This window comes from Toxorhynchites rutilus, chromosome 2 (genome assembly GCF_029784135.1).
Source record: "Toxorhynchites rutilus septentrionalis strain SRP chromosome 2, ASM2978413v1, whole genome shotgun sequence".
Taxonomy (NCBI): Eukaryota; Metazoa; Arthropoda; class Insecta; order Diptera; family Culicidae; genus Toxorhynchites; species Toxorhynchites rutilus.
The window spans coordinates 296,736,250-296,744,008 of record NC_073745.1 but is presented as its reverse complement, the minus strand read 5'-3'; the positions used below and the strand labels follow the sequence as shown (position 1 = coordinate 296,744,008).

The following is a 7,759-nucleotide window of genomic DNA, read 5'->3' as shown; positions in this document are numbered from 1 at the left end:
TTCGTTTATTAAAAGCTAGGCATCTCAGGTGATGTTTGAGCACATAATTTTCATCGAATTCGTTCCCTGCCGTTCCTAATCACTCGCTCAATTCTTGCTGAACGTCAAAATCACGCCTCATCCCCAGGTTTTTCAAACTCATGAAAATAAAGGGTGTGTCACATCAAATTGCATCACGGAAAAAACGCTGTAGAAATTTATTTTTTAGGAATTATATCTTCAGCTATCGCTTATAATCAGATAAGAGTGTATAGATCACGTTGGCCATGCTTCACTGTAAATTTTTCGTAAATTTGGAAAAATTTCGTCGAACGAAAAAGAGCGTCGTGAATTAATCCTGCGCACTCATTTCGAGAATCCGGAGTTGTCACATCGGGACATCGGTAAGATGCTGGGAATCGTCCAATCCACGGTCAGCAGAGTACTAAAACGATACTTCGAGAACCTAACCATCGACCGGAAGGTGAAGAACGGCAAAAATGGATGCTCCTTCAGTGAAAAAGATCACAAGCGCGTAGTTAAGCAGTTTAGACGTGATCCGAGAAGTTCGGTCCGGGATGTCGCCAATAAGCTGAATTTGTCAAGTTCATTCGTCCAGCGGACCAAGCAGCGGGAGGGCCTGCGTACATACAAGGTTCAGAAGGCTCCTAATCCTGACGAAAGGCAAAACATGGTGGGGAAGACGCGAGCCCGGAAGCTGTACACCGAAATGCTGACGAAGCCGCATTGCCTGGTAATGGACGACGAAACCTACGTCAAAGCGGACTTTCGTCAGCTGCCGGGCCTGTTGTTCTTCTCCGCAGATGACAAATTCAGCGTTCCGGAGGAGATTCGCAAGCAGAAACTATCCAAGTTTGCCAAAAAGTACATGGTGTGGCAAGCGATCTGCTCTTGCGGAAAGCGGAGCGCCCCCTTCGTGATGACCGGCACGGTAAACGGGCAGGTTTACCTTAAGGAGTGCCTACAGAAGCGCTTACTACCACTATTGAAGCAGCACGAGGGCCCGACCATCTTCTGGCCGGATCTCGCTTCGTGCCACTATTCAAAGGACATGTTGGAGTGGTACGAAGCCAACGGGGTCACCTTCGTGCCAAAGGAAATGAACCCGCCCAATGCGCCGGTCCTTCGTCAATAGAGAAATATTGGGCGATTATGAAGCAGGCCCTCCGAAAGAACCCAAAAGTTGTCAAATCGGAGGCGGACTTCAAGAGAAAATGGATTTCTGTTAAAAAAAAAAAATACAACCTGACGTTGTACAGAACCTTATGGACGGGGTAAAGAGAAAGGTGCGAGCATACGGGCTTGGGCTCACACGCTTGGGCACACACGCCAAGATAAAAATATGTACAAAAAATTTTCTAATACCTGAAAGTTGTAGCATTGGCAACTTTGCTTCCATAGTGTTCTGTAGTGCCTATACAGCTCGTGAAAGTTTTATCGATTTCTTAGTGAATTAAACAAGTTTAACTCACAGCAGGTACGTACACGATTTTCTCGCGCTTTCACATTACGTGAGAGAGGCGACAGAAATAAGTGAAGTGTGCCACAATAAATTGTGATTTTTGGTTTGCATAGTGAAGCAAAACAAAAGCCATCGCACAATAATCTGGCAATTGTACCTGCTGTAGCAAGACTCCATAAAGCCCTCTCTAAGGATCATAACAATGGACTTTGTAGTCTAAAAAATGAAAATGGACAGTTTACAACCGATTTACAAACCGGTTTACAAACACACTTCCCAGGATCAATCCAAATGACTTCGGGAAACGCACAGGTCTTCAATACAGCCCAATCTTGTCCAATCAGAGATGAGAATAGAGCTAAAGAAGTGGCTAGGGCGGTCTTTACGAAGTCAAGGGTTGAATGGGCAGTGAATTCTTTAAAGCCCTTTAAATCTCCAGGACCGGATGGGATTTATCCAGTGCTGTTACAAAAAAGCAAGGATATCACTGTCCCTCATCTGGCAGAGATGTTTAAGGCTAGCATGATACTAGGCTACATTCCTAGCAAATGGCGAGAAGTCCGGGTTATATTTATTCACAAGGCTGATAATCGCGACAGGACGACTCTCAAAGCGTATAGACCAATTAGTCTAACATCTGTCATCTTAAAAACGATGGAAAAGATTATTGACCTCCATATCAGATAATCATATTTGAACAGGAGACCATTAAACAAATTTCAATTTGCCTATCAAGCGAATAAATCAACTGAAACAGCGCTTAACACGTTAAGTTCATAAATAAAGAAGTCTTTAGACGCTAGAGAAATCTCACTTACAGCTTTCTTTGATATTGAGGGAGCATTTGATAAAGCTTCACACAATTCTATAAGTAGAGCTATGAATAAATGTGGTTTTGACATGTGCATCTCCAACTGGATACATGCTAGTTAACCAACCGAATGATAAAAGCCAAATTAGGAGGATCAACTCTAACGACGAAACCAACAAGAGGCTGCCCTCAATGAGGAGTTCTGTCTCCTTTGCTGTGGTCTCTTGTTGTTGATGATCTTGTCAACTATCTGACTAACCAGGGGTACGAAGTCATTGGATTAGCCGATGACACAACTATCTTAGTTAGGGGTATATGTGAGCATACTATTTCCAACAGAATGCAAACAGGCCTAAGCTACACACTCAAATGGTGCAAACTGGAAGGACTCAGCGTCAATCCTTCTAAACAGTCATAATTCTATTCACCAGGAAAAGAAAGTACAAGATTGCAAATCTTAGATTGGGAAGTGTACAATTGGAGCATTCCAAACGAACGAATTATTTAGGTGTCATACTTGACCTGAAAGCTAAACTGGAACGACCACCTAGAGTATGCTATTTCTAAAGCCCAAATTGCTCTTTGGGCTTGTAGTAGTATATTCAGAAAAAATGGGGTCTAAAACCGAGAATGATTCACTGGATATACTCGGCAATTGTGAGACTCAGGTTAAGTTATGCTTCGTTAGTGTGGTGGCCTAAAACAACACAAATATCAGCTCAGAAAAAGCTTGATAAACTACAACGTCTGGCATGCCTATGAATTACAGGAGCAATGCCCAGCACACCCTCCAAAGCCCTAGATGCTTTTTTATACCTTCTACCCCTGCACCAATATGTGCAACTTGAAGCGGAAAAAGGTGCTCTCAGGCTTAACCCTTTCATTACGGCAGTGTGCTCTGCTGAAGTGCTACCCCTGTACGGAGAATTGCGCCGCAAAGTATGGACATTGCGCTTGTGTGATCGAAGAGCAGTATGAATTTCAAGTCGTCTAAAGACGCCACTCGTACACACAGGACGTCGCGCGTATATCGTCTATAGACGACGCTCGTAACGAAAGGGTTAAACGTACGAAACAATTCCAACAAGGAGATCTCAAGGGGCACTTGCGAATCCTGAAAGATTTTCAACTAAACCCTATATTAATCATAAACGAAGAATGGATGGAAACAGACACTAAATTCAGCGTTCCTTTCAAAGTGATTGAATTCAATCGCAGCGTATGGGTACAAGGTGGTCCTATAACTCGTCCGGGACCACTCGTGTTTTACACCGAAAAAAAAATCGGAAAATCTACAGGAGCTGGGATTACTGGACCAGGGATAGATGTCTCAATTCCAATGGGACAGTGGCTAACAGTTTTTCAAGCAGAAATACATGCTATTCTAACATGTACGAACACTTGTTTGGCTAGGAAATACAGGTATGCCAGTATCTGTATTTTCTCAGATAGCCAGGCAGCTCTAAACGCATTGAAAGCATATACTTGTCAGTCAAAGTAAGTTTGGGAATGTATTCTTTCCTTTAAAAAACTAGCTGTAACTAACGAAGTTAATCTATACTGGGTGCCTGGTCACTGCGGTATAGAAGGTAATGAAAAAGCCGATCTAGCAAGATTAGGATCTTCAACTAAATTCGCGGACCTGAGCCATTTTGCGGATTATCTGTATCCTGTCTGAAATCCAAGCTCAAATCCTGGAAAACATCGATGATTGAAGCCAACTGGAGAGCTCTATCATCATCACGACAATCAATATTATTCATTACACCTTGTAATAGAATAACACGCAGCCTACTTAGCTTGAATATAGCCGATCTGAGTATGTTGACTGGGCTATAGACCGGACATTGTCCGAGCAGGTATCACCTCAAAAAAAATTGGGAAAATAACGGATGATATACAGTGACTCAAATCCGAATTCGTACTCCACAATGCAGATCTCTTTTCCCTTCTTTTGAAAGTCGAAAATAAGCTTTCGGAACATTCTATTTAGATAAAGTTATAGTGTCATATGAGAGTTAAAAGGTTTTCTATCTGTTTTCAGAATAATGATTTTTATATCTCTAAAAATGGCGATTGTATGTGCTAATGTATGAAAATTGACTCAAACTCATAATCGTACGCTGGTTGAAATCTCTACTCGATTTCGAAGGTGTTGGCCAATTTCCGAATTCCGTCATCAGTATGGTATCCCTTGTTCATTGAAACTATCTTTAGCTGTCTTTGGCCTTATCTACGAGTGTTTTGGTGTATTCGAAAGGAATATTTATAAGTTTTTTCATCAAGTAGTTTTCAAATTGTTTCATGGTTTCTAAATTTTTCTGCACAGATAACTTCCTCAGTTTTTTACTGGGATATCAATCGTTGTGGAAGGTTGGTTGTGGAGGAATATAAATAACTTTTGAGTAATTGTAATGTAACCATGTGCGAACTTTATATGTCGTTAGCTCTGGGTCATTTTCTTGCCAAAACTCGAATCCTCGATTCCATCACATTTTGTTGACACTTTGCTTCATATTTCCATTCAGGATGTTCAAGTAAACATTCTGATCCATTACTCCATCGATAAAAACCAAATTGAGCACACATAAAGTTTGTGATGTGCCTAGGAAGGGCAACTTGAATGCCCGAGCACAGACGGACAAACCGTTTCTGAGCAAAAAAAAAATCTGTAACACCAGACTGATTATTTCAAACAGCATGAAACAAATCAATGTCTTACTGGTAAGATGTTATTTCCATAGATGGGTTCTATATGGAGAAAGCCAACGTTGAATTAAACGTAAAAAAATCTGAAAGCAACGTTTAAGCATGGTGGTGGTGGAGGGATGGTATGAGAGTGCATGTATGAGCAATTTGGTTCTCATCGATGGCGTATTGGATCAGAATGTTTACTTGAACATCCTGAAAGAAAGTATGAAGCAAAGTGTCAACAAAATGTGATGGAATCGAGAATACCAGTTTTGCCAGGACAGTGACCCAGAGCACAAGACATATAAGGTTCGCACATGGTTACATTACAATTACTCAAAAGTTATTGATATTCCTCCACAATCTTCCGACATCAATCCCAATAAAAATCTGAGGAAGTTATCTGTGTAAGAATATTTAGAAACCATGAAATTTCTTAAAATAACGATTTTGAAAACCACTTCAGCACATACAATCGCCATTTTTAGAGATATAAAAACCATTGTTTTAAAAACAGATAGCAAACCTTTTAACTCTCATATGACACTATGACTTTATCTAAATAGAATGTTCCGAAAGCTCGTTTTCGGCTTTCAAAACAAGGGAAAAGAGACCTGCATTGTGGAGTACGATTTCGGATTTGAGTCACTGTATGTCGATTCTGCAATTTTGATGCTGATACTTCGGAACATTGCACTGTATTGATTCAGCAAAGACTGCGGATCCTTGGAAAGGACATTCTTATGCCTAACGAGATATGGTCTGCTGAATCAAAAAAGGTAAAGAATTTCTTAAAAGAAGTCATACCTTTTTGGGGGGAGATGCAAAGTACTAGTGCGACTATCACTTATTCCCTGAGTGTTGGAACGAACTGACAGCGCATATAGTAAACTAGAGTGCACCCCAATAGATCAAACTAATGGTCGCAGTGGTACAATGCTTCTACAGAAGAAGAAGTTGTAGCTTCAAAATGATGCGTCTCCCATCGATATGCGTTTATTTTTCACGAAGTTACAGCATGTCAAGAATCATTTAAAATTTCCGACTTCGCATTCTGTTCCTCTAATTTTTTTGTCGAGTGCGAAAAAATGGCCATTCGAGTGCGAAATATACAGCCATTCCATGCCAAACCGATATAGTGGTTTGAAGATTTTCGTGAAAAGTGGTAGTTTTGTTCTTTATTGCAAAACATTAGATCCATATTTTTTTTATTTTTTATTTTGTTAAGGTGACCATTTCCATTTTAGGGTAGTCCGAAAAATCAATTTTTCGCATTTTTGCCAAAAATGATTTTTTTTTAAATTCACAACTTTCTAACGACTGGACCAATTCTGATGTTCGACATATTACATTAAAGCCAATTAGCTGATCTTTTTGGAAAAATACTACAGTTGCAGAAAATTTAGACTATGTTTTCGTTATTATTAATTGTATTTGTTTTTTATAGTTTTCATGGCCTCGGGAGCAAAGGCGCTATATTTTTTAATATTTTTTATGGAAAGCTGATGATTTTTCACATAACATATGTCGAAGCCAGAGAGGCGTTTTTTTTCTGTTTTGAGTTGTGATTTTTCGAAGTTAACCGATTTTTTCAAAAAAGGCTAGCTAGTAGGTTTTAATTTGATATATCGATCATCTGAATCGGTCCAGTATTTCAATAATAATAAATTTTTGAAAAAAGTCATTTTTGGGATAAAAAGAAAACTGTTTTTGGTCATCGGTTAACTTTGAAAAATCATAACTCAAAAACAAAAAAACGCCTCCCTGGTTTCGACATATGTTATGTGAAAAATTCTCAACTTCCAGAAAAAGCTGAAATATAAAAAAATATAGCGCCTTTGGTCCCAAAACCATGAAAACTATAAAAAACAAATACAATCAATGATAACGAAAACAAAATTAAAATGTTTTGCAACTGTAGTGTTTTTTTCAAAAAAGACAAGTTAATTAGCTTTAATTTCATATGTCGAACATCTGAATTGGTCCAGTGGTTCGAAAGTTATGAATTTTTGAAAAAAGTAATTTTTAGTCAAGATAGATTTTTCGGACCACCCTAAAATGGAAATGGTCACCCTGACGAAAAAATAAAAAAATAGGGGTCTAATTATTTGCGATAAAGAAAAAACTACCACTTTTGACGAAAATCTGAGAACCACTATATCGGTTTGGCATGGAATGGCTGTATAAATAAAAATGGATCGCCGAATGTGTTGATAAGAGCAAAACTCGAGAAAGGAATTGTCAGATTTAGGGCTGTCTTCATTCTATCATATTTTCTGTATCAAACATTTATTCCATGTAACGGAGAAACATGTTATTTACAAGTGGATGAAAAATCTTGCACGAGAATTGTGTCTGAAAATAATCTGATATTATAATGTCGAGTTTTGGTAGATAAACTGAACTTTTGTAGTAAAAATAATTTTAAAGGGTAGATTAGAAGATCAATCAATAAACAGTTCTGCGATTGGACTTGCGCTTAGTAAGAAAACGTGGATGTGATAACGAAAAATAAATTTTGGGCGGGACTTAGTTTGCCGGGTCAGCTAGTTTCTTATAAAAATCAGAACAAATGCTAGAATATGGACATGTTCTGCTAAATCAGGATAGATGGTATCCCTATTCAATCTTTGCAGCGAAAAAAATCTAGGTTAGGATAGTAGGAGGTGGTTTCTAAGACAATTGGAAAGCTAGTTTTTCATGCATTTTATTAGGTATCGGCCTAACGATTTGCCGATGTATATAAAAAAATTAAATAAATATGAAGAAAATTGTAATTTTTCAATAGCCACCGT

The 7,759-nt window shown here is 38.7% G+C and overlaps 1 protein-coding gene across 3 annotated transcripts in view; it reads right to left on the bottom strand.

Moving 5' to 3' along the window:
• LOC129765416 (uncharacterized) overlaps positions 1-7,759 on the bottom strand; it is a 121,137-nt gene that overhangs the window by 44,698 nt on the left and 68,680 nt on the right. The gene's annotated exons all lie outside the window — the stretch shown is intronic.